Consider the following 26,202-nt stretch of genomic DNA (forward strand, 5'->3'; position numbering starts at 1 on the left):
TTCTAGGCAAGGCTTTCTTAGGAAAGGCAAGGCAACGCAAGGCAATTTCAGGACAGTCAATTTTAGGCACGGCAAAACAACGCAAGGCAAGGCAAGGCAAAAAGATACAATTCCAGGCAAGGCAATTCTAATCAAGGCAAGGCAAGGCAATTCCAGGCTAGGCAATGCCAGGTAAGGCAAGGCAAACCAACCCAAGGCAAGGCAAGGCAATTCCAAGCAAAATAAGACAAGGCAATGGAAGGCAATGGTGGGAAAGTCAATTCCAGACAACAAAAGGTAAGGCAAACCCAGGCAAGGCAAGGCAAAGATATTCCAGGCAAGGAAATTGCAGGATAGGCAATTCCAGGCAAGGCGATTAATGGCAATGAAAGGCAAGGCTATACCAGGCAAGGCAAGGGAAGACAAGGCAAGGCAATTCCAGACACGGGAATTACAGGCAAGGCAAGGAAAGGCAATTCGAGGCAAAGCAATTCTAGGGAAGGCAAGTTAAAACAAGGGAATGCCATCTAGGCAAGGAAATTTCAGACAAGGCAAGGCAATGTAAAGCAAGAAAATTCCAGTCAAGGCAATTCCAGGCAAGGCAAATCTAGGCGAGGCAAGGCAAGGCAAGGCAAGACAAGGCAAGGCAAGGCAAGGCAAGATAAGGCAAGGCAAGGCAAGGCAACTCCAATCAATGCAAGGCAAGACAAGGCAATTCCAGGCAAGGCTATCCCAGGGAAGCCAAGGCAGGGCGATTTCAGGCAAGGAAAAGCAATGCAAGGCAAAACAATGCTATGCAAGGCAATTCCAAGCAAGGAAATTTCAGGAAAAGCAAGGCAAGACAATTCCAGGAAAGGCAATTTTAGGCTAGGAAAGGCAAGGCAATGTAGAACAAATTCAGGTAAGGCTCTTTTAGGCAAGGCAAGGCAACCCAAGGCAATTTCAGAAAAGTCATTTCTAGTCACTGCAAGGCAAGGCAAGGAGAGTCAATACCAGGCAAGGCAAGGAAAGGCCAGGCAATTTCAGACTAGGCAATTCCAGGCAATGCAAGTAAGGCAAGGCAATTCTAGACAAGGCAATTCCAGGCAAGACAACTCTAGGCATAACAGGGCAAGGTAAGGTAAGGCAAGGCAAGGCAAGGCAATGACAGGCAAGGCAATTTCAGGGAAGGCAACGTAAGGGGAAGAAAGGCAAGGCAATGCAATTCTAGAAAATGCAATTACAGGAAAGGGAATTTCAGGCAAAGCAAGGCAAGACAAGGCAAAGAAAGGCAATTCCAGGAAGGGCAATTTTAGGTTAGGAAAGACAAGGCAATTCCAGGGAAGGAAACTCCAGGCAATGCAAAGCAGGGCAATTCCAGGCAAGGTAATTGCCGGAAAGGCAATTCTAGGAAAATTAAGGCAAGAGAAGGCAGGGAAAGGGAATTCCAGTCAAAATTTCCCGGTAAGCCAAGGGAAGGCATTTTCAGGGAAGGCAACGGCAGGCAAGGCAAGGCAAGGCAATTCCAGACAAGGCAATACAATGCAGGGCAAGGCAATTCCCATCAAGGCAAGGAAAGGCAAGTCTATTCCAGGCAAGGCAATTCCAGGCAATGCAAGGCAAGGCAAAACAAAAAAATTTTAGGTAAGGAAATCCCAGGCAAGGCAAAGAAAGGTAAGGCAAGGGAAAGACATTCCAGGCAAGACAATTTAAGGCAAAGCAAGACAAGGAAAGGCAAGTCAAGGCAGGGCAATGCTAAGCAAGGCAATTCCAGGCAAGGCAGGTGAAGTGTATGTAGAGAAATTCCAGGCAAGACTCTTTTAGTCAAGGCAAGGCAAAGCAAGGCAATTTCAGGGAAGTCAGTTTTAGGCACAGCACGGCAAGGCAAGGCAACGAAATTCCAGGAAAGGCAAGGCAAGGCAGGGAAATTCCAGGCAGAGCAATTTCAGGCAAGGAAAGGCAAAACAGAACCATTCCAGGCAAAGCATTTTCTGACAAGGCAAGGCAAGGTAATTCGAGGCAAGACAAGGCAAAGCAATTCCAGACAAGGCAGTTCCAGGCTGGGAAAGGCAAGGCAATTCCAGACAAGGTATTTCCAGGCAAGGCAATGAATGGCAATTCGAGGCAATGAAATTCAAATCAAGGCAAGGTAATGCAATTCGAGGCAAGGCAAGGCAAGGTAAGACAAGGCAGGGGAAAACAATTCCAGGCAAGGCAATACCAGCTAAGGCAAGGCAAGGCAATTCCAGCCAAGGCAATTCCAGTTGAGGCAAGTTAAGGAAACGCAAGTCAAGGCAATTCTAGGCCAGGTAAATCCAGTCGAGGAAATGCAAGGCAAGGCAATTCGAAACAAGGCAACTCCATTATAGGCAAGGCAAGACAAGGCAAGTACAGGCAAGGCTATTTTGGGGAAGACAAGGCAGGGCAATTCCAGGCAAGGAAAAGCAAGGCAAGGCAAGGCAATGCAATGCAAGGCAATTCCAAGCATAAAAATTTCAGGCAAGGCAAGGCACAACAAACCAGGCAAGGCAATTACAGAGAAGGCAAGGCAAGGCAAAGCAAGTTCAGCCTAGGCAACTCCAGGCAACGCAAAGCAACGCAAGGCAAGGCAAGGCAAGGCAATTCAAGGCAAGGCAATACCAAGCAAGAAAAAAAGGCAATGCCAGGAAATTCCAAGCAAGACAATTCCAGGCAAGGCAATAACATCCAAAAAAAGAAAAGCAAATGCCAGGCAGTTGTGGAAAAGTCCATTCCAGGCAAGAAAAGGCAAGGCAATTCCAACTAAGGAAAGGCGAGGCAAGGCAATTCCAGTCAAGAAAATTTTTGGCAAGGCAAGTCAATGCAAGGCAATACCAGGCAAGTAAATTCCAGGCTATGCTAGGCAAGGAAATAGTAGGCAAGGCAAATCCAGGCAAGGCAAGGCAAAGTAACGCAGGGCAATTCCAGGCAAAGAAAAGCAAGGCAAGGCAAGGCAATGCAATGCAATGCAATTCCAAGCAACCAAATTCCAGGCAAGGCAAGGCACAACAAACCAGGCACAGCAATTCTAGACTAGGCAAGGTAAGGCAAGAGAATGTAGTGCAATTCTAGGCAAAGCAATTCCAGGCAAGGCAGGGCAAGGCAATGAAGGGCAATGCTAGGCAAAAGTTTTTTAGGCAAGGTAAGGCAACCCAAGACAATTTCAGAAAAGTTAACTTTAGGCACAGCAAGGCAATGCAAGGCAAGACACGGTAAGGCAAAGCAAAAAGATGCAATTCCAGGCAAGGCAAGGCAAGGCAATTCCAGGCTAGGCAGTACCAAGCAAGGCAACCCAAGGCAAGTCAAGGCAAGTCCAGGTAAGACAATTCCAGGCAAGGCAATACCATGCAAAAAAGGCAAGGCAATGCAAGGCAATTGCGGGAGTCAATTCCAGGCAAGGAAAGGCAAGGTAAATCCAGGAAAGACTAGAAAAGGCAAGGCAAGGCAATTCCAGACAAGGTAATTCCAGGCAAGGCAAGAAAAGGAAACTCGAGGCAAGGCAATTCCAGGGAAGGCAAGGTAAGGCAAAGCAATGCAATTCTAGGCAAGGCAATTCCAGGCAAGGCAAGACAATGTAAGGCAAGGCAATCCAGTCAAGGCAATTTTTGGCAATTCCAGGCAGGGCAATTCCAGACAATGCAATTATAGGCTAGGCAAGGAAAGGCAAGAAAAGGCAACTCCAGCCAACGCACGGCAAGACAAGAAAACTCCAGGCAAGGCTATTCCAGGGAAGGCAAGGCAGGGCAATTCCATGCAAGGAAAGGCAAGGCAAGGCAACGCAATGCAATGCAAGGCAATTCCAAGCAGGAAAATTCCAGGCAAAGCAAGGCAAGGCTATTCCAGGCAAGACAATTCTAGGCTAGGCAAAGCAAGACAGTGTAAAGCAAACCCAGGCAAGACTCTTTTAGGCAAGGTAAGGCAAAGCAAGGCAATTTCAGGAAAGTCAATTTTAGTCACGACATGGCAAGGCATGGCAAAGTAAGGAGAGTCAATTCCAGGCAAGTTAATTCCAGGCAAGACAAGGCAAGGGAAGGCAATTTCAGGCAAGGCAATTCCAGGCAATGCAAGGCAATTCTAGGCAAGGCAAGGCAAGGCGGTGCCATTTCAGACAGGGAAATTTCAGGCAAGGTAATGCAAGGCAGGTCAGATTTGGGCAAGACGAGGCAAAACAATTATAGCAAAGGCAATTCCAGGCAAGGCAAGCCAAGGTAAAACACTCCCAGGCAGGGCAACTCCAGGCTTGGCAAATAAAGGCAATGCAAAAAAATTAGGCAAGGCGAGGCAATACCAGGCAAGTCAAGGAAGGGCAAGGCAAAGAAAGGCAAAACAAGGAAAGGCAAGGCTAATTTTGGCAAGGCAATTCCAGGCAAGGAATTCTAGGGAAGGCAAGGACAGGCAAGGAAAGGCAAGGCAAGACAAGGGAGGACAAAGCAAATCCACACAAGGCAGTTCCTGGCAAGGCAAGGCAAGCCAAGGCAAGGAAATTTCAGACAGGGCAATTCCAGGGTAGGCAAGGCAATGAAATCCAAGAAAATTTCCAGCAAGGCATGAACATTTCAAACAAGGCAATTTCAGGAAAAGCAATGCAAAGCAATTTCCGGCAAGGCAAAGCCAGGCAAGGTAGGGCAATTTTAGGCAAGACAATTCCAGGCAAAGCAAGGCATGGCAATTACAGGCAAGGCAAAACAAAACAAGGCAGGCCAATTACAGTCAAGGTAATTCGAGGTAACAAAAGGCAAGGCAAAGCAAGACAATTCCAGGCAAAGCAATTCGAGGCAAGGCAAGGCAGAGAAATTGCAAGCAAGGCAATTCGAAGCAAGGCAAGGAAAGGAAAAAAACAATTCCTGACAAGGTGATTTCAGACAAGGCAAGTCAAGGCATTTAAAGGCGAGACAACTCAAGACAAGGCAAGGAAAGTCAATTTCAGGGAAGGCAAGGTAAGGTAAAGCAATGCAATTCTAGGCAAGGCAATTCCAGGCAAGGAAAGGCATGGCAAGGCAAAACAAGGCAATCCAAGGCAAGACAGGGCAATTTCAGGCAGGGCAATTTTAGGCAAGAAAAGGCAATGCCAGGCAATTCCAGGCAGGGCATTTTTCAAATGAGAAAAGAAAAGGCAGTTCTAGGCAAGGCAATTCCAGGCAAGACAATTGCCAGAAAGGCATTTCCAGCAAAGGCAAGGAAAGACAAGGCAGAAAAAGATTTATCCAGGCAAGTCAATTCCAGGCGAGGAAAGGCAATGTAAGCCAACTTGAAGAAAGGCAATTCCAGTCAAGGTAAGACAAGATGAGGTATTCCATGCAGGGCTATTCCTGGCAAGGCAAGGCAGTGCAATTCCAGGCATGGAAAAGCAAGGCAATGCAAGGCAATTTCAGGCAAAGCAATTCCAGGTAAGACAAGGCAAGACAATTCCAGGCAAGGCAATTCCAGGCCAGGCAATTCTAGGCAAAGCAAGGCAAGGCAAGGCGAGTCAATGCAAGGCAAAACAAGGCAAGACAAGGCAATGTCAGGCAAGGTAATTCCAGGCAAGGCAAGGCAAGGGAAGGCAAGGCAAGGCAATGCAATGCAATTCTTGGCAAGGCAATTGCAGGACAGTAAATTCCAGGCAACGCAAGGCACAACAAGGCAGAGAAAGGCAGTTCCAGGAAAGTCAATTTTAGGTAAGGCAAGGCAAGGCAATTCCAGGGAAGGCAACTCCAGGAAATGTAAGGAAGGGCAATTCCAGACAAGCCATTTGCCATAAAAGGAATTCTAGAAAAATAAAGGCAACAGAAGTCTGCGAAAGGCAATCCCAGGCAACGCAATTTCAGTTATGTCAAGCCAAGGCAAATACAGAAAAGGCAACTCCAGACAAGGTAAGGCAAGTCAGTTTCAGGCAATGCAATTCCAGGTAATGCAAGACCATGCAAGGCAAGGCAATTCCAACCAATGAAAGGCTATTCCAGGAAAGGCAATTCCAGGCAATGTAAGGGAAGGCAAGGCAAGGCAAAACAATTTCAGGTACGGAAATTCCAGGCAAGGGATGGCAAGTCAAGGATCGGCAATTCTAAGCAACACAATTCCAGGCAAGGCACGGCAAGGGCATATAGGGCAATTCCAGGCACAGCTCATTTAGGCAAGGCAAGGCAGTGCAAAGCAATTTCAGGAAAGTCAATTTTTGGCACTGGAAGGCAAGGCAAGGCAAGTCAATTCCAGGAAAGGCAAAACAAGGCATGGCAAGTTCAGGCAGGGAAACTTCAGGTAAAGCAAGGCAGGGCAGGGCAATTCCAGGCAGGGTAATTCCAGACAAGGCAAGGAAAGCCAAGGCATTTATATGCACGGCAATTTCAGGCAAGGCAAGGCAAGCCAAGGCAAGCCAATTCCAAATAGGACAATTCCAGGCTAGCCAAGACAAGGCAATGCAAGAAAATTTCAAACAAGGCGTGGAAATACAAAGCAAGGAAATTTCAGGCAAGGCAAGGCAATTTCAGGCAAGGCAAGGTTAGGCAATTGAGGTAAGGTAATTCAAGTCAAGGCAAGGTAAGGCAAGGCAATGCAATTCTAGGCGAAGCAATTCCAGGCAAGGCAATTTTTGGCAATGCAAGGTAGGGCAATTGCAGGCAAGAAAATTGCCAGAAAGAAAATTCCAGGCAAGGAAAGGGAAAACAAGGCAAGAAAAGTCAATTTGAGACAACGCAATTCTAGCTAAGGCAAGGCAAAGCAACTCCAGGCAAGGCAATTCCAGTCAAGGCAAACTAAGGCAACACAAAGCAAGACAATTCAAGGCAAGGCAATTCCAGACGAGGAAAGGCAAAGCAAAAAAATTCGAAACAAGAAAACTACAGTCAAGGCAAAGCAAGACAAGGCAATTCCACGCAAGACTATTCCAGCAAAGACAAGGCAGGGCAATTACAGGCAAGAAAAAGCAAGGCAAGGCAAGGCAGTGCAACGCAAGGCAATTTAAAGCAAGGAAATTTCAGGCAAGGCAAGGCAAACCAGGCAAGGCAATTCTAGGCTAGGAAAAACAAGGCAAGAGAAGGCAGCGCAATTCTAGGCAAGGCTGGGAAGGGCAATGTAGGGCAATTATAGGCAAGGCTCTATTAGGCAAAAGAAGGCAATACAAGGCAATTTCAGGAAAGACAATATTAGGCATGGCAAGGCAAAGAAAGGCAAGGCAAGGCAAGGCAAAAAGTGACAATTCCAGGAAAGGCAATTCCAGGGTAGGCAATACCAGGCAAGGCCAAAAAAGACAGCCCAAGGCTAGGCAAAACAATTCCAGGCAAGACAATTTCAGGCAAGGCAATCCCATGCAAGAAAAGTCAAGGCAATGCAAGGCAATTGCGGGAAAGCCATTCCCAGGCAAGAAAAGAAAAGGCAAATCTAGGCAAGGCAGAGAAAGGCAATTTCAAGCAAGGTAATTGCAGGAAAGGCAATTCCAGGCAAGGCGACTTCAGGCAAGGCAATACAAGGCAATTCCAGGCAAGATAAGGCACGGCAATTCCTGACAAGGTAATTCCAGGCCAGGCAAAGAGAGGCAATTCGAGGCAAGGCAATTCCAGGGAAGGCAAGCTAAGGCAAGGCAATGTATTTCTAGGCAAGGCAACTTTAGGCAAGGCAATTCCAGTCAAGGCAATTCCAGGCGAGGAAAGCCAACGCAAGGCCATTCGAAACAAGGCAACTCCATTCAAGGCAAAGCAAACAAGGCAAGTACAGGCAAGACTATGACGTGGAAGGCAAGGCAGTGCAATTACAGGCAAGGAAAAGCAAGGCAAGGAAAGGAAATGCAATGCAAGGCAATTCCAGGCAAGTAGATGAAAGGCAATTCCAAGCAAGGAAATTCCAGGCACGTAAATGAAAGGCAATTCCAGGTAGGGCAATTCTAGTCTATGCACGGCAAGACATGGGAAGGCAGTGCAATTCTAGGCAAGGCAATTCCAGGCAAGACAGGGCAAGGCAATTTAGGGCAATTCCAGGCAAGGCTCTTTTAGGCAGGGCAAGGCAAGGCAATTTCAGAAAAGTCAATTTTAGGCACTGCAAGGCAAGGCAAGGTAAGGAGAGTCAATTTCAGGCTAGGCAACTTTGGGAAAGGCAATGCAAGTCAATTTAAGGCGAGGCAATTGCAGGCAACACAAGGCAATGCAAGGCAAGCTAAGGCAATTCTAGGCAAGACAATTCCAGGCAAGGCAATCCCATGAAAGGAAAGGAAAGGCAACGCAAGGCAATTCAGGGAAAGTCAATTCCAGGCAAGGCAAGAAAAGATAATCCTAGGCTAGGCAAGGGAAGGCAGTGCAATTCCAGGCAGGGAAATTTCAGGCAAGGTAATGCAGGGCAGGTCAGTTCCAAGCAAATCAAGGCAAGGCAATTATAGGCAAGGCAATCCCAGGAAAGGAAAGGCAAGCCAAGGCAAAACAAATCCAGGCAGAGTAATTACAGGCTAGGAACAGCAAGGCAATCTAACAAAATTTCAGGCAAGGCAAGGCAATACCAGGCAAGGCATTGAAAGTCAAGGCCAGGAAAGGCAAGGCAATTCCAGGCAAGACAATTCCAGGCAAGGCAGTTCTAGGCAAGGGAAGGCAAATAAAGGCAAGGAAAGGCAAGACAAGGCAAGACGAGGCATATTTCGCCAAGGCAGTTCCAGACAAGGCATGGCAAGGCAAGGCAAGGGAATTCCAGGCTAGGCAATTGCAGAAAATGCAATTCCAGGCAATGCAAGGCAAGGCAAGACAAGGCAATTCCATGTAAGGCAAGGCACGACAATTCAAGGAAGGGCAAATCCATTCAAGGCAAGTCAAGGAAAGGCAATTCCAGGCAAGGCAAGTCAAGGCAATTCCAGGCAAGGCAAGGCAAAGCAATTCCAAAAAGGCAATTCCAGGCAAGGCCGGGAATGTCAAGGCAATTCCAGGTGAGGCAAGACAAAGCAAGGCAAAGAAAGGCAAGGCAATTCCAGGCAAGAAAATTCCTGGCAAGGCAAGACAATGCAAGGCAACTTCAGGCAATTAAATTCCAGGCACGGCTAGGCAAGGAAATTGCAGGCAAGAAAAACGCAAGCAAGGAAAGGGAAGGTATGGCAATTCCATGCATGGCAAGGCAGCGCAGAGCAATTGCAGGCAGGGCAATTTCAGGCAAGGCAAGGCAAAGCAGGGTAATTACAGGCAGGGCAATTAAGGACAATGCAAAAGAAGGCAAGACAATTTTAGGCAAGGCAATTGCAGGCCAGGCAAGGCAAGCCAAAGCAAGGCAATTTCAGACAGGGCAATTTCAGGCTATGCAAGGAAAGACGATGCAAGAAAATTTCCAGCCAGGCAAAAAAATTTCATGCAAGGGAATTCAAGGCAAGGCAAAACAAAGCAAGGCAGGATAATTTCAGGAAAGGCAATTCGAGGTAAGAAAAGTCCAGGCAAAGCAGGGTAATTCCAGGCAAGGCAATTCTAGACAAGGCAAGGCAGGAAAATTCCAAGTAAGGCAATTCGAGACAAGGCAAGGACAGGAAAAAAAAAGCAATTCCAGGCAAGGCGATTTCAGGAAAGGCAAGACAAGGTAATTTCAGGCAAGAAAAGACAAGTCAAGGCAAGGCAATTCCAGATAAGGAAATTCCAGGCAAGGCAAGAAAAAGCAATTTGAAGAAAGGCAAATGCAGGCAAGGCAAGGTAAGGCAAGGCAAAGCAATTCTAGGCAAGGATATTCAAGGCTACACAAGGCAATTTCAGGCAAAGTAGTTCCTGGCAATGCAAGGCAAGGCAATTCCAGGCAAGGCAATTGCCGGAAAGGCAATTCCAGGCAATGCAAGGCAATACAAGGCAGGGAAAAGTATTTCCAGGCAAGGCAATACCAGCTAAGATCAGGCAATTTCAGGAAAATCGATTTGAAGTTGACTCTTGATTATTTCCCAGGAGTGTATTATTCACTGAGGCCCTGAACGAGTGACCATATGAAATAAACTCACTGAATGATACACACCTGGGGAATAGTCAGAGTCTATGTCATATGGCCACTCAATCAGAGAATTACTGAATTATGCACACCTGGGAAATAGTAAGGATTCTATTTCATATGACCACTGATTGAGAGCCTCATTGAATAATGCACACCCGGACATTAATCAGGAGGCTTTGCTATGAATACTCCTTCACAGCCTCCATGATTAATCCACACCTAGGGAATAATCAGGAGTCTATTACATAGGCCCTCTCATTCAAATCCTCACTGAACAATGCACATCTGTTGGGTACTCAGGAGTCTATTTCTTATGGCCACCCATTCAGCACATCACTGAATGATACACACGTGGGGAATAGGATTCTCTTTAATATGAACACCCATTATGAGCCTCGCTGAATTATGTATGCCTTGAAATCCTGAAGAGTCTATTTCCCATCAAGCCCCTTTCCGATTCTAACAGAAAACTTAACACATGCGGAATTGTAAAGAGTAAATTTCGTAAAGTCCCTTCTTCAGAGCCTCATTCAATAATGTATACCTGGAGAAAAATTTGGATTCTCTTTCATATGACCATTCATTCAGAGCATCAATAAAGAATGCACACCAGTGGAGTGGCCAGGTGTCTGCTTGCTTTGGACACAAATTCAGAACATCAGTGAATAATACACACCTCTGGTATAGTCAGGAGTCTATTTCATAAGGCCTCTCATTCAGAGGCTGAGTGAATAATACACACCTGGGGAATAGTCAGGAATCTGTTATATATTGCCACTTATCGAAAATGCATTTCCAGAGCCAAATCCAAGAATTTAAGAAATAGCGGTAAATCTCCGCCTGAAACACAAAAGAAACGTATCTGGCAAACTGCACCGTTGTGTGTTCGTTCAACTAAGAGAGTTGAATCTGTGTTTAGATTAGAGTTTGAAGGACGCTCCTTCTATTAGCAGCGTTTTGATATTCCCGAGTGAATTGGAACAAACGCGGTATTGAGAAATATCTGCTTCTAAAACCAAAACGGAGCTACCTAACAGAACAGTCTTCAATGTGTGCATTCAACATACAGAGATAAACTGATGTGTGCTCGCAGAAGTTCGTAAACCCTTTCTGTGAAGAAGCCGAAAACGCATTTCCAGAGCCAAATCCAATCATTTAAGAAATAGCGGTAAATCTCCGTCTGAAACACATAACTAACGTATCTCTCAAAATGCTCCGTTGTGTGTTCGTTCAACTAACAGAGTTGAATCTGTGTTTAGATTCAGAAAGGTTGAAGCACGTTCCTTCTAGGAGCTGCGTTTTGATATTCCCGAGTGAATGGCAGTAAACCCTGCATTGGGAAATATCTGCTTCTAAAACCAAAACGGAGCTACCTAACAGAACGGTCTTCAATGTGTGCATTCAACTTACAGAATTAAACTGATGTGTGTTTGCAGAAGTTTGTAAACCCTTTCTGTGAAGAAGCCGAAAACACGTTTCCAGAGCAAAATCCAAGCATTTAAGCAATAGCGGTAAATCTCCGCCTGAAACACAAAACAAACGAATATAAAAACAGCTCCGTTTTCTGTTCGTTCAGCTAAGAGAGCTGAATCTGCGTTTAGATTCAGAGAGTTTGAAGCACGTTCCTTCTAGGAGCTAAATTTTGATATTCCCAAGTGAATGGCAGTAAACGCTGTATTGAGAAATATCTGCATCTAGAATGAAAATGGAGCTACCTAACAGAGCGGTCTTCAATGTGTGCATTCAACTTACAGAGTAAAACTGATATGTCTTTGCAGAAGTTTGTAAACCCTTTCTGTGAAGAAGCAGAAAACGCAATTCTAGAGCCAAATCCAAGCATTTAAGAAATACCGGTAAATCTCCTTCTGAAACACAAAGGAAATGTATCTGGCAAACTGCTCCATTGTGTGTTCGTTCAACTAAGAGAGTTGAATCTGTGTTTAGATTCAGAGAGTTTGAAGCACGTTCCTTATAGGAGCTGCGTTTTGATATTCCCGAGTGAATGGCAGTAAACTCTGTATTGAGATATATCTGCTTCTAAAACCAAAACCGAGCTACCTAACAGAAAGGACTTCTATGTGCGCATTCAACCTACAGAGTTAAACTGATGTGTGTTTTCAGAAGTTTGTAAACCCTTTCTGTGAAGAAGCCAAATACGCATTTCCCGAGCAAAATCCAAGCATTTAAGAAATAGCGGTAAATCTCCATCTAAAACAGAAAAGAAACGGATCTGGCAAACTGCTCCGTTGTGTGATCGTTCATCTAAGAGGGTTCAATCTGTGTTTAGATTCAGAAAGTTTGAAGCACGTTCCTTCTATTAGCTGCGTTTTGATATTCCTGAGTGAATGGGAGTAAACGCTATATTGAGAAATATCTGCTTCTAAAACCAAAACGGAGCTACCTAACAGAACGGTCTTCAATGTGTGCATTCAACTTACAGAGATAAACTGATGTCTGTTTGCAGAAGTTTGTAAACCCTTTCTGCGGAGAAGCCAAAAACGCATTTCCAGAGCCAAATCCAATCATTAAAGAAATAGCGGTAAATCTCCGTCTGAAACAAAATACTGACGTGTCTCTCAAACTGCTCCGTTGCGTGGTCGTTCAACTAAGAGAGTTGAATCTGTGTTTAGATTCACAGAGATTGAAGCGTGTTCCTACTAGGAGCTGCGTTTTGATATTCTTGAGTGAATGGCAGTAAACGCAGCATTGAGAAATATCTGCTTCTAAAACCGATATGGAGCTACATAACAGAACGGTCCTCAATGTGTTCATTCAATTTACAGAGTTAAACTGATGTGTGTTTGCAGAAGTTTGTAAACTTTTTCTGTGAAGAAGCCGAAAACGCATTTCCAGAGCCAAATCCAAGCATTTAATGAATAGCGGTATATGTCCGTCTTAAATACATAACTAACGAATCTCTCAAACTGCTCCGTTGTGTGTTCGTTCAACTAAGAGAGTTGAATATGTGTTTAGATTCAGAGAGTTTAAAGCAGCTTCCATCTAGGAGCTGCGTTTTGATATTCCTGAGTGAAAGGCAGTAAACGCTGCATTGAGAAATATCTGCTTCTAAAACCAAAACGGAGCTACCAAACAGAACTGTCTTCTATGTGTGCATTCAACTTACAAAGCTAAACTGATGTGTGTTTGCAGAAGTTTGTAAACCTTTTCTGGAAAGAAGCCGAAAACGCATATCCAGAGCCAAATCCAAGAGTATAACACATAGCGGTAAATCTCAGTCTGAAATGCAAAACAAACGTATCTGGCAAACTGGTTTGTTCTGTGTTGGTTCAACTAAGAGAGTTGAATCTGTGTTTAGATTCAGAGTTTGAAGCACGTTCCTTCTAGGAGCTGCGTTTTGATATTGCCAAGTGAATGGCAGGAAACGCTGCATTGAGAAGTATCTGCTTCTAAAACCAAAATGGAGCAACTTAACAGAACGGTCTTCTATGTGTGTGTTCAACTTACAGAGTTAAACGGATGTGTGTTTGCAGGAGTTTGTAAACCCTTTCTGTGAAAAAGCATTTTTCCGGCCAAATCCAAGCATTTCAGAAATAGCTGTAAATCTCCGTCTAAAACACAAAACGAATGTATCCTTCATACTGCTCTGCTGTGTGTTCGCTAATCTAAGGGAGTTGAATCTGCCTTGAGATTCAGAGAGTGGGAAACGCGTTTCTTCTAGGAGCTGCGTTTTGATATTCCAGAGTGAATGCGGGTAAACGCTGTACTGAGAAATATCTGCTTCTGAAACCAACACGGAGCAACCTAACAGAACGGCTTTCAATGCATGTGTTCAACTTACAGAGTTAAACTGATGTGTGTTGGCAGGAGTTTATAAACCCTCTCTGTGAAGAAGCGGAAAACGCATTTTTCCAGGCAAATGCAAGCATTTCAGAAATTGCTGTAAATCTCTGTCCAAAACACAAAACGAACGTATCCTTCAGACTGCTCTGCTGTGTGTTCGCTTACCTAAGGGAGTTGAATCTGCCTTGAGATTCAGAGATGAGAAGCGCGTTTCTTCTAGGAGATGCGTTTGGATATTACAGAGTGAGTGAATGGGAGTAAAAGCTGTATTGAGAAATATCTGCTTCTAAAAACAAAAAAGTGCAATCTAACAGAACGGCCTTCAATGTGTGCGTACAAAATACAGAGATAAACTGATGTGTGTTTGCAGGAGTTTGTAAACCCTTTCTGTGAAGAAGCAAAAAAAACATTTTTCCAGCAAAATCCAAGCATTTCAGAAATAGCTGTAAATCTCCGTCTAAAACACAAAACGAAGGTATCCTTCAGACTGCTCTGCTGTGTGTTTGCTTACCTAAGGGGGTTGAATCTGCCCTGAGATTCAGAGAGTCAGAATCGCGTTTGTTCTAGGAGCTGCGTTTTGATATTCCAGAGTGAATGGGAGTAAACTCTCTATTGAGCAATATCCGCTCCTAAAACCAAAACAAAGTAACCTAACACAACAGCCTTCAATGTGTGCCTTCAACTTACAGAGTAGAACTGATGTGTGTTTGCAGGGGTTTTTAAACCCTCTCTGTGAAGAAGCGGAAAACGCATTTTTCCAGCCAAATCCAAGCATTTCAGAATTAGCTGTAAATCTCCGTCTAAAGCAAAAAACGAACGTATCCTTCAAATTGCTCTACTATGTGTTCGCTTACCTGAGGGAGTTGAATCAGCATTTAGATTCAGAGAGTGAGAAGCTCGTTTCTTCAAGGAGCTGCGTTTTGAGATTCCAGAGAGAATGGAAGTAAACGCTGTATTGAGAAATATCTACTTCTAAAACCAAAATGAAGCAACATAACAGAACGGACTTAAGTGTGTGCGTTCAACGTACAGAGTTAAAGTGATGTGTGTTTGCAAAGGTTTGTAAACCCTTTCTGTGAAGAAGTGGAAAACTCATTTTTCCAGACAAATCCAAGCATTTCAGAAGGAGATGTAAATCTCCGTCCAAAACACAAAACGAACGTATCCTTCAGACTGCTATGCTGCGTGTTCACTTACCTGAGGGAGTTGAAACTGCATTGAGATTCAGAGAGTGAGAAGAGCGTTTCTTCTAGGAGCTGCGTTTGGATATTCCAGAGTGAAAGGGAGTAAATGCTGTATTGAGAAATATCTGCTTTAAAACCAAAACGGAGCAACCTAACAGAACGGCGTTCAATGTGAGCGTTACACTTACAGAGTTAAAGTGATGTGTGTTTGCAGGAGTTTGTAAACACTTTCTCTGAAGAAGTGGAAAACGCATTTTTCCAGCCAAATCCAAGCATTTCAGAAATAGCTGTAAATCTCCATCTAAAACACAAAACGAACGTATCTTTCAGACTGCTCTGCTGTGTGTTCGCTTACCTAAGGGAGTTGAATCTGCCTTGAGATTCAGAGAGTGAGAAGCGCATTTCTTCTAGGTGCTGCGTTTCGTTATTCCAGAGTGAATGGCAGTAAACGCTGTATTGAGAAATATCTGCTTCTAAAACAAAAACGGAGCAACCTAACAGAACGGCCTTCAGTGTGTGCGTTCAACTTACACAGTTAAACAGATGTGTGTTTGCAGGGGTTTGTAAACCCTTTCTGTGAAGAAGTGGAAAACGCATTTTTCCAGCCAAATCCAAGCATTTCAGAAATAGCTGTAAATCTCCGGCTGAAACGCAAAACGAACGTATCCTTAAGACTGCTCTGCTGTGTGTTCGCTTACCTAAGGGAGTTGAATCTGCATTGAAATTCGGAGAGTGAGAAGCGTGTTTCTTCTAGGAGCTGCGTTTTGATATTCCAGAGTGAATGGGAGTAAACGCTGTATTGAGAAATATCTGCTTCTAAAACCAACACGGAGCAACCTAACAGAATGGTCTTCAGTGTTTGCGTTCAACGTACAGATCTAAAGAGATGTGTGTTTGCAGGAGTTTGTAAACCCTTTCTGTGAAGAAGTGGAAAACGCATTTTTCCAGCCACATCCAAGCATTTCAGAAACAGCTTTAAATCTCCGTCCCAAACACAAAACGAATGTATCCTTCAGACTGCTCTGTTGTGTGTTCGCTTACGTAAGGGAGTTGAATCTGCATTGAGATTCAGAGAGTGAGAAGCGCGTTTATTCTAGGAGCTGCGTTTTGATATTCCAGAGTGAATGGGAGTAAACGCTTTATTGAGAGATATCTGCTACTAAAACCAAAATGGAGCAACCTACCAGAACGGCCTTCAATGTGTGCGTTCAACTTACAGAGTTACACTGATGTGTGTTTCCAGGGCTTTGTAAACCGTTTCTGTGAAGAAGCAGAAAACATATTTTTCCAGACAAATCCAAGCATTTCAGAAATAGCTGTAAATCTCCGTCCAAAACACAAAACGAACGTATCCTTCAGACTGCTCTGCTGCGGGTTCACTTACCTAAGGGGGTTGAATCTGCATTGAGATTCAGAGAGTGAGAAGCACGTGTCTTCTAGGACTGCGTTTTGATATTCCAGAGTGAATGGGAGTAAACACTGTATTGAGAAATATCTGCTTCTAAAACCCAAACGGAGCAACCTATCAGAACGGCCTTCAGAGAAGCAGCTTCTCTGCTCCTTCTGGAATCTCTCCCTAGTTCAGCCTGCCTGCCTCCACTCCTGCCTCCACCATGTCCACCAGGGTGACCCATACGTCCTACATGGTGTCCACCTCTGGCCTTGGGGCCTTCAGCAGCTGCTCCTTAATGAGTGGGCCCAGAGCCCGCTTGAGCTTCTCCCGAGTGAGCAGTAGTGGCTTCTGGTGTGGCCTGGGTGCAGGCTATTTTGGGGCCAGCGGCATAGGCATGGGAGACATCACCGCCGTCACCATCAACCAGAGCCTGCTGAACCCCATTTAGGTGGATGTGGACCCCAACATCCAGGCCGTGCGTACCCAGGAGAAGGAACAGATCAAGACCCTCAACAACAAGTTTGCTTCCTTCATCGACAAGGTGCGGTTCTTGGAGCAGCAGAAAAAGATGCTGGAGACCAAGTGGAGCCTCCTGCAGCAGCAGAAAACGGCTAGGAGCAACATGGACAACATGTTTGAGAACTACATCAACAACCTGAGGTGGCAGCTGGATACTCTGGGCCAGGAGAAGCTGAAGCTGGAGGCGGAGCTTGGCAACATGTGGGGGCTGGTGGAGGACTTCAAGAACAAGTATGAGGAAGAGATCAATAAGCGTACAGAGATGGAGAATGAATTTGTCCTCATCAAGAAGGATGTGGATGAAGCTTACATGTACAAGGTAGAGCTGGAGTCTCGCCTGGAAGGACTGACTGACGAGATCAACTTCCTCAGGCAGCTGTATGAAGAGGAGATCCGGGAGCTGCAGTCCCAGATCTCTGACACGTCTGTGGTGCTGTCCATGGACAACAGCCGCTCTCTGGACATGGATGGCATCATTGCCGAGGTCAAGGCACAGTAAGAGGAGATCGCCAACCGCAGCCAGGCTGAGGCGGAGAGCATATACCAGATCAAGTATGAGGAGTTGCAGATGCTGGCTGGGAAGCACGGGGATGACCTGCGGCGTACGAAGACTGAGATCTCCGAGATGAACTGGAACATCAGCCGGCTCCAGGCTGAGATCGAGGGCCTCAAAGGCCAGAGGGCTTCCCTGGAGGCTGCCATTAGAGATGCTGAGGATTGCGGGAAGCGGGCACTCAAGGATGCTCATGACAAGCAGAAGGAGCTGGAGGCTGCCCTGCAGCGGGCCAAGCAGGACATGGCAAAGCAGCTGCGTGAGTACCAGGAGCTGATGAATGTCAAACTGGCCCTGGACATCGAGGTCGCCACCTACTGCAAGCTACTGGAGGGCGAGGAGAGCCGGCTGGAGTCCGGGATGCAGAACATGAGTATCCACACGAAGACCACCAGGGGCTATGCAGGTGGTCTGAGCTCTGCCTATGGGGGCCTCACAAGCCCCGGCCTCAGCTATGGCCTGGGCTCCAGCTTTGGCTCTGTCGCGGGCACCAGCTCCATCAGCCACACCAGCTCCACCAAGGCTGTGGTTGTGAAGAAGATTGAGACCCGCGATGGGAGGCTGGTGTCTGAGTCCTCTGACAACCTGCCCAAGTGAACAGCCACAACAGCCCCAACCAGCCTGCACCTCCCAGCCTGCCCCTACTGAGGCTGCCCCAGAGCCAACAAGGGAGGTTGCTGTGCAGGGGAGCACAGGGAACAGGAGACCCACCTGATGCTCAGCCCTAGCCATCAGCCCACCGGCGCTCAGCCCTAGCCCTCAGCCCACTGGCAGGGAGTTTACTGCCTGTGGGCCCCCCTTGCCCATGCATCCAGTTGCAAATAAATTAAATTGATTTTTTTTTTGGTCCAAAATGAAATCTCAGCTAGCTCGGAAAAAAAAAAAAGAACGGCCTTCAATGTGTGCGTTAAACTTAAAGAGTTAAACTGATGTGTGTTTGCCGGGGTTTGTAAACCCTTTCTGTGAAGAAGGGGAAAACGCATTTTTCCAGCCAAATCCAAGCATTTCAGAAATAGCTGTAAATCTCCCTCTAAAACACAAAACGAACGTATCCCTCAGACTGCTGTGCTGCGTGTTCACTTACCTAAGGGAGTTGAATCTGCATTGAGATTCAGAGAGTGAGAAGCACGTGTCTTCTAGGAGTTGCGTTTGGATATTCCAGAGTGAATGGGAGTAAACGCTGTATTGAGAAGTATCTGCTTCTAAAACCAAAACGGAGCAACCTAACAGAACGGCCTTCAATGTGTGCGTTCAACTTACAGAGTTACACTGATGTGTGTTTGCAGCAGTTTGTAAACCCTTTCTGTGAAGAAGGGGAAAACGCATTTTTCCAGCCGAATCCAAGCATTTCAGAAATAGCTGTAAATTTCCGTCTAAAACTCAAAACGAACGTATCCTTCAGACTTCTCTGCTGTGTGTTCGCTTACCTAAGGGAGTTGAATCTGCCTTGAGATTCAGAGAGTGAGAAGCGCATTTCTTCTAGGAGCTGCGTTTTGATATTCCAGAGTGAATGGGAATAAACGCTATATTGAGAAATATCTGCTTCGAAAACGAAAACGGAGCAACCTAACAGAACGGCTTTCAATGTTTGCGTTTAAGTTACAGAGATAAACTGATGTCTGTTTGCAGGAGTTTGTAAACCCTTACTGTGAAGAAGTGGAAAACGCATTTGTTCCAGCCAAATCCAAGCATTTCAGAAATAGCTGTAAATCTCGGACAAAAACACAAAACGAAAGTATATTTCAGACTGCCTGCTGTGTGTTCGCTTACCTAAGGGAGTTGAATCTGCCTTGAGATTCAGGGAGTGAGAAGGGCGTTTCTTCTAGGAGCTGCGTTTTGATATTCCACAGTGAATGGTAGTAAACGCTCTATTGAGAAATATCTACTTCTATAACCAAAACTGAGCAAATTAACAGAATGGCCTTCAATGTGTGCGTTAAACGTACAAAGTTATATTGATGTCTGTTTGCAGGGGTTTGTAAACCATTTCTGTGAAGAAGCGGAAAACGCAATTTTCCAGCCAAATCCAAGCATTTCAGGAATAGCTGTAAATCTCCGTCTAAAACACAAAACGAACGTATCTGGCAGACTGCTCTGCTGGGTGTTCGCTAAACTAAGGGAGTTGAATCCGCCTTCAGTATCAGAGAGTGAGAAGCACGTTTATTCCAGGAGCTGCCTTTCAATATACCCGGGTAAATCAGAGCAAACGCCTTATTGAGAAATATCTGCTTCTAAAACCAAAACGGAGCTAACTAACACAACGGTCTTGAATGTGTGCATTGAACATACAGAGTTAAACAGATGTGTGTTTGCAGGAGTTTCTAAACCCTTTCTGTGAAGAAGTGGAAAACGCATTTTCCCAGCCAAATCCAGGCATTCAAGAAATAGCTGGAAATCTCCGTCTAAAACACAAAACGAACGAATCGGGCAAAATGCTCCGCTGGGTGTTCGCTCACCTAAGGGAGTTGAATCCGCCTTCAGAATCAGAGAGTGAGAAGCACGTTTCTTCCAGGATCTGCGTTTCGATATACGCGGCTGAATGAAAGCAAACGCTGTATTGAGAAATATCTGCTTCTAAAACCAAAACGGAATTACCTAACAGAACAATCTTCAATGTGTGCATTCGACGTACAGAGTTAAGCGGATGTGTGTTTGCAGGAGTTTCTAAACCCTTTCTGTGAAGAAGTGGAAAACGCATTTTATTAGCCAAATTCAGGCATTCAAGAAATAGCTGGAAATCTCCGTCTATAACACAAAACGAATGTATCTGGAAAACTGCTCTGCTGGGTGTTCGCTCAACTCAGGGAGTTGAAACCGCCTTCAGAATCAGAGAGTGAGAAGCACGTTTCTTCCAGGAGCTGCGTTTTGATATACCCGGGTGAATGAGAGCAAACGCGGTATTGAGAAATATCTGCTTCTAAAACCAAAACGGAGCTACCTAACACAACGGTCTTCAATGTGTGCATTAAACTTACAGAGTTCAACAAATGTGTGTTTGCAGGAGTTTCTAAACATTATCTGTGAAGAAGTGGAAAACGCATTTTCCCAGCCAAATACAGGCATTCAAGAAATAGAGGGAAATCTCCGTCTAAAACACAAAACGAACGTATCTGACAAACTGCTCTGCTGGGTGTTCGCTCAGCTAAGGGAGTTGAATCCGACTTCAGAATCAGAGAGTGAGAAGCACGTTTCTTCAAGGAGCTGCGTTTCGATATACCCTTGTGAATGGGAGCAAACGCGGTATTGAGAAATATCTGCTTCTAAACAAAAACCGAGCACCTAACAGAAAGGTCTTCAATGTGTGCATTCAACTTACAGAGTTAAACGGATGTCTGTTTTCAGAAGTCTCTAAACCCGTTCTGTGAAGAAGTGGAAAACGCATTTTCCCAGCCAAATCCAGGCATTCAAGAAATAGCTGGAAATCTCCGTCTAAAACACAAAACGAACGTATCTTGCAAACTGCTCTGCTGGGTGTTCGCTCAACTCAGGAAGTTGAATCCGCTTTCAAAATCAGAGAGTGAAAAGCACGTTTCTTCCAGGAGCTGCGTTTCGATATACCAGGGTAAATGGGAGCAACCGCGGTATTGAGAAATATGTGCTTCGAAAACCAAAACGGAGCTACCTAACAGAACGGTCTTCAATGTGTGCATTCAACTTACAGACTTAAACGGATGTGTGTTTGCAGGAGTTTCTAAACCCTTTCTGTTAAGAAGTGGAAAACGCATTTTCCCAGCCAAATCCAGGCATTCGAGAAATAGCTGGAAATCACCGTCTAAAACACAAAAAGAACGTATCTGGCAACCTACTCTGCTGGGTGTTCACTCAGCTAAGGAAGTTGAATCCGCCTTCAGAATCAGAGAGTGAGACGCAGGGTTCTTCCAGGAGCTGCGTTTCGTTATACCCGGGTAAATGGGAGCAAACGCGGTATTGAGAAATATTTGCTTCTAAAACCAAAACGGAGCAACCTAACAAAACAATCTTCAATGTGTACATTCAACTTATGGAGTTAAACTGATGTGCGTTTGCAGGAGTTTCTAAACCGTTTCTGTGAAGAAGTGGAAAACGCATTTTCCAAGCCAAATCCAGGCATTCGAGAAATAGCTGGAAATCACCGTCTAAAACACAAAAAGAACGTATCTGGCAACCTACTCTGCTGGGTGTTCACTCAGCTAAGGAAGTTGAATCCGCCTTCAGAATCAGAGAGTGAGAAGCACGGTTCTTCCATGAGCTGCGTTTCGTTATACCCGGGAGAATGGGAGCAAACGCGGTATTGAGAAATATCTGCTTCTAAAACCAAAACGGAGATCCCTAACAGAACGGTCTTCAATGTGTGCATTCAACTTACGCAGTTAAACTGATGTGTGTTTGCAGGAGTTTCTAAACCCTTTCTTTGAAGAAGTGGAAAACGCATTTTCCCAGCCAAATCCAGGCATTCAAGAAATAGCTGGAAATCTCCGTCTAAAACACAAAAAGACGTATCTTGCAAACTGCTCTGCTGGGTGTTCCCTCAGCTAAGACAGTTGAATCCGCCTTCAAAATCAGAGAGTGAGAAGCACGGTTCTTCCAGGAGCTGCGTTTTGTTATACCCGGGTGAATGGGAGTAAACGCGCTATTGAGAAATATCTGCTTCTAAAACCAAAACGGAGCTACCTAACAGAACGGTCTTCAATATGTGCATTCAACCTACGGAGTTAAACTGATGTGTGTTTGCAGGAGTTTCTAAACACTTTCTGTTAAGAAGTGGAAAACGCATTTTCCCAGCCAAATCCAGGCATTCAAGAAACAGCTGGATATCTTTGTCTAAAACACAAAAAGAACGCATCTTCAAACTGCTCTTCTGTGTGTTCGCTCAGCTAAGGGTGTTGAATCCGCCTTCAGAATCAGAAAGTAAGTAGCATGGTTCTTCCAGGACCTGTGTTTCGTTTTACCCGGGTGAATGGGAGAAAACGCGGTATTGAGAAATATCTGCTTCTAAAACCAAAACGGAGCTATCTAACAGAACGGTTGGTCTTCAATGTGTGCATTCAAAGTACGGAGTTAAACTGATGTGTGTTTGCAGGAGTTTCTAAAACCTTTCTGTGAACAAGTGGAAAACGCATTTCCCCAGCCAAATCCAAGCCTTCAAGAAATAGCTGGAAATGTTCGTCTAAAACAGAAAAAGAACATATCTTGCAAACTGCTCTTCTGCGTGTTCGCTCAGCTAAGAAAGTTGAATCCGCCTTCAGAATCAGAGAGTGAGAAGCACGGTTCTTCCAGGAGCTGCGTTTCCTTATTCCAGGCTGAATGGGAGCAAACGCGGTATTGAGAAATATCTGTTCTAAAACCAAAACAGAGCTAACTAAAAGAACGGTCTGCAAGGTGTGCATTCAACTTACAATGTTAAACTGATGTGTGTTTGCAGGAGTTTCTAAACCCTTCCTGTGAAGAAGTGGAAAACGCATTTTCCCAGCCAAATCCAGGCATTCAAGAAATAGCTGGAAATCTCCGTCTAAAACACAAAAAGAACGTATCTTGCAAACTGCTCTGCTGGGTCTTCACTCAGCTAAGCAAGTTGAATTTGCCTTCAGAATCAGAGAGTGAGAACCACGGTTCTTCCAGGAGCTGCGTTTCGTTATACCCGGGTGAATGAGAGCAAACGCGGTATTGAGAAATATCTGCTTCTAAAACCAAAACGGAGCTCCCTAACAGAACGGTCTGCAATGTATGCATTCAACTTACGGAGTTAAACTGTTGTGTGTTTGCAGGAGTTTCTAAACACTTTCTGTGAAGAAGTGGAAAACGCATTTTCCCAGCCAAATCCAGGCATTCAAGAAATAGCAGGAAATCTCCGTCTAAAACATAAAAAAAACTATCTTGCAAACTGCTCTGCTGGGTGTTCGCTCAGCTAAGGGAGTTGAATCCGCCTTCAGAATCAGAGAGTGAGAAGCACCTTTCTATCAGGAGCTGCGTTCCGTTATACCTGGGTGAATTGGAACAAACGCTTTACTGAAAAATAACTGCTTCTAAAACCAAAACGGAGCTACCTAACAGAACGGTGTGCAATGTGTGCATTCAACATACGGAGTTAAACTGATGTGTGTTTACAGGAGTTTCTAAACCCTTTCTGTTAAGAAGTGGAAACCGCATTTTCCCAGCCAAATCCAGGCATTCAAGAAACAGCTGGATATCTTTGTCTAAAACACAAAAAGAACGTATTTTGGAAACTGCTCTGCTGGGTGTTCGCTCAGCTAAGGGAGTTGAATACGCCTTCAGAATCAAAGAGTGAGAAGCACGGTTCTTCCAGGAGCTGCGTTTCGTTATATCCGGGTGAATGGGAGCAAACGCTGTATTGAGAAATATCTGCTTCTAAAAGCAAAACGGAGCTCCCTAACAGAACGGTCTTCAATGTGTGCATTCATCTTACGGAGTTAAACTGATGTGTGTTTCCAGGAGTTTCTAAACCCTTTCTGTGAAGAAGTGGAAAACGCATTTTTTCAGCCAAATCCAGGCATTCAAGAAATAGCTGGAAATCTCCGTCTAAAACACAAAAAGAATGTATCTTGCAAACTGCTCTGCTGGGTGTTCGCTCAGCTAAGGGAGTTGAATCCGCCTTGAGAATCAGAGAGTGAGAAGCACGGTTCTTCCAGGAGCTGCGTTTCGTTATACCCGGGTGAATGGGAGCTAACGCGATATTGAGAAATATCTGCTTTTAAAACCAAAAGGGAGCTACCTAACACAACGGTCTTCAATGTGTGCATTCAACTTACGCAGTAAAACTGATGCGTGTTTGCAGGAGTTTCTAAACCCTTTCTGTGAAGAAGTGGAAAACGCATTTTCCCAGCCAAATCCTGGCATTCAAGAGATAGCTGGAAATCTCCGTCTAAAACACAAAAAGAACGTATCTTGCAAACTGCACTGCTGGGTGTTCGCTCAGCAAAGGGAGTTGAATCCGCCTTCAGAATCAGACAGTGAGAAGCACATTTCTTCCAGGAGCTGCGTTTCGCTATACCCGGGTGAATTGGAACAAACACGGTATTGAGAAATATCTGCTTCTAAAACCAAAACGGAGCTACCTAACAGGACGGCCTTCAATGTGTGCATTCAACTTACGGAGTTAAACTGATGTGTGTTTGCAGGAGTCTCTAAACCCTTTCTGTGAAGAAGTGGAAAACGCATTTTCCCAGCCAAATCCATGCATAATAGAAATAGCTGGAAATCTCCGTCTAAAACACAAAAAAAACGTATCTTGCAAACTGCTCTGCTGGGTTCTGGCTCAGCTAAGGAGTTGAATTAGCGTTCAGAATCAGAGCGTGAGAAGCACGTTTCTTCCAGGAGCTGCGTTTCATTATAACCGGGTGAATGGGAGCAAACGCGGTATTGAGAAATATCTGCTTCTAAAACCAAAACAAAGATACATAAGAAAACGGTCTTCAATTTGTGCATTCAACTTACTGAGTTAAACTGACATGTGTTTGCAGGAGTTTCTAAACTCTTTAAGGGAGTCGAATCCGCCTTCAGAATAAGAGAGTGAGAAACAACTTGCTTCCAGGAGCTGCGTTTCATTATACCCGGGTGAATGGGAGCAAACGCGGTATTGAGAAATATCTGCTTCTAAAACCAAAACAAAGCTACCTAAAAGAACGGTCTTCAATGTGTGCATTCAACTTACGGAGTTAAACTGATGTGTGTTTGCAGGAGTTTCTAAACCCTTTCTGTGAAGAAGTGGAAAACGCATTTTCCCAGCCAAATCCAGGCATTCAAGAAATCGCAGGAAATCTCCGACTAAAACACAAAAAGAACGTATCTTGCAAACTGTTCTGCTGGGTGTTCGCTCAGCTAAGGGAGTTGAATCCGCATTCAGAATCAGAGAGTGAGAAGTACGGTTCTGCCAGGAGCTGGGTTTCGTTATACCCGGGTGAATTGGAACAAACGCGGTATTGAGAAATATTTGCTTCTTAAACCAAAACGGAGCTACCTAACACAACGGTCTTCAATGTGTGCATTCAAATTACGTAGTTAAACTGATGTGTGTTTGCAGGAGTTTCCAAACCCTTTCTGTGAAGAAGTGGAAAACGCATTTTCTAGCCAAATCAAGTCATTCAAGAAATAGCGGGAAATCTCCGTCTAAAACACAAAAAGAACGTATATTGAAAACTGCTCTTCTCGGTGTTCGCTCAGCTAAGTGAGTTGGATCCGCCTTCAGAATCAGAGAGTGAGAAGCACGGTTTTTCCATGAGCTGTGTTTGGTTATACCCGGGTGAATGGTACAAACGCGATATTGAGAAATATCTGCTTATAAAACCAAAACGGAGCTACCTAACAGAACGGTCTTCAATGTGTTCATTCAACGTACGGAGTTAAACTGACGTGCGTTTGCAGGAGTTTCTAAACCCTTTCTGTGAAGGAGTGGAAAACCCATTTTCCCAGCCAAATCAAATCATTCAAGAAATAGCTGGAAATCTCCGTCTAAAACACAAAAAGAACGTATCTTGCAAACTGCTCTGCTGGGTGTTCGCTCAGCTAAGGGAGGTAGATCCGCCTTCAGAATCAGAGAGTGAGAAGCACGGTTCTTCCAGGAGCTGGGTTTCGTTATACCCGGGTGAATTGGAAAAAACGCGGTATTGAGAAATATCTGCTTCTAAAACCGAAACGGAGCTACCAACAGAACGGTCTTCAATATGTGCATTCAACTTACGGAGTTAAACTGATGTGTGTTTGCAGGAGTTTCTAAACCCTTTCTGTGAAGAAGTGCAAAACGCATTTTCCCAGCCAAATCAAGTCATTCAAGAAATAGCAGGAAATCTCCGTCGAAAACACAAAAAGAACGTATCTTGCAAACCGCTCGCTGGGTGTTCGCTCAGCTAAGGGAGTTGAATCCGCCTTCAGAA

This window comes from Callithrix jacchus, chromosome 18 (genome assembly GCF_049354715.1).
Source record: "Callithrix jacchus isolate 240 chromosome 18, calJac240_pri, whole genome shotgun sequence".
NCBI lineage: Eukaryota > Metazoa > Chordata > Mammalia > Primates > Cebidae > Callithrix > Callithrix jacchus.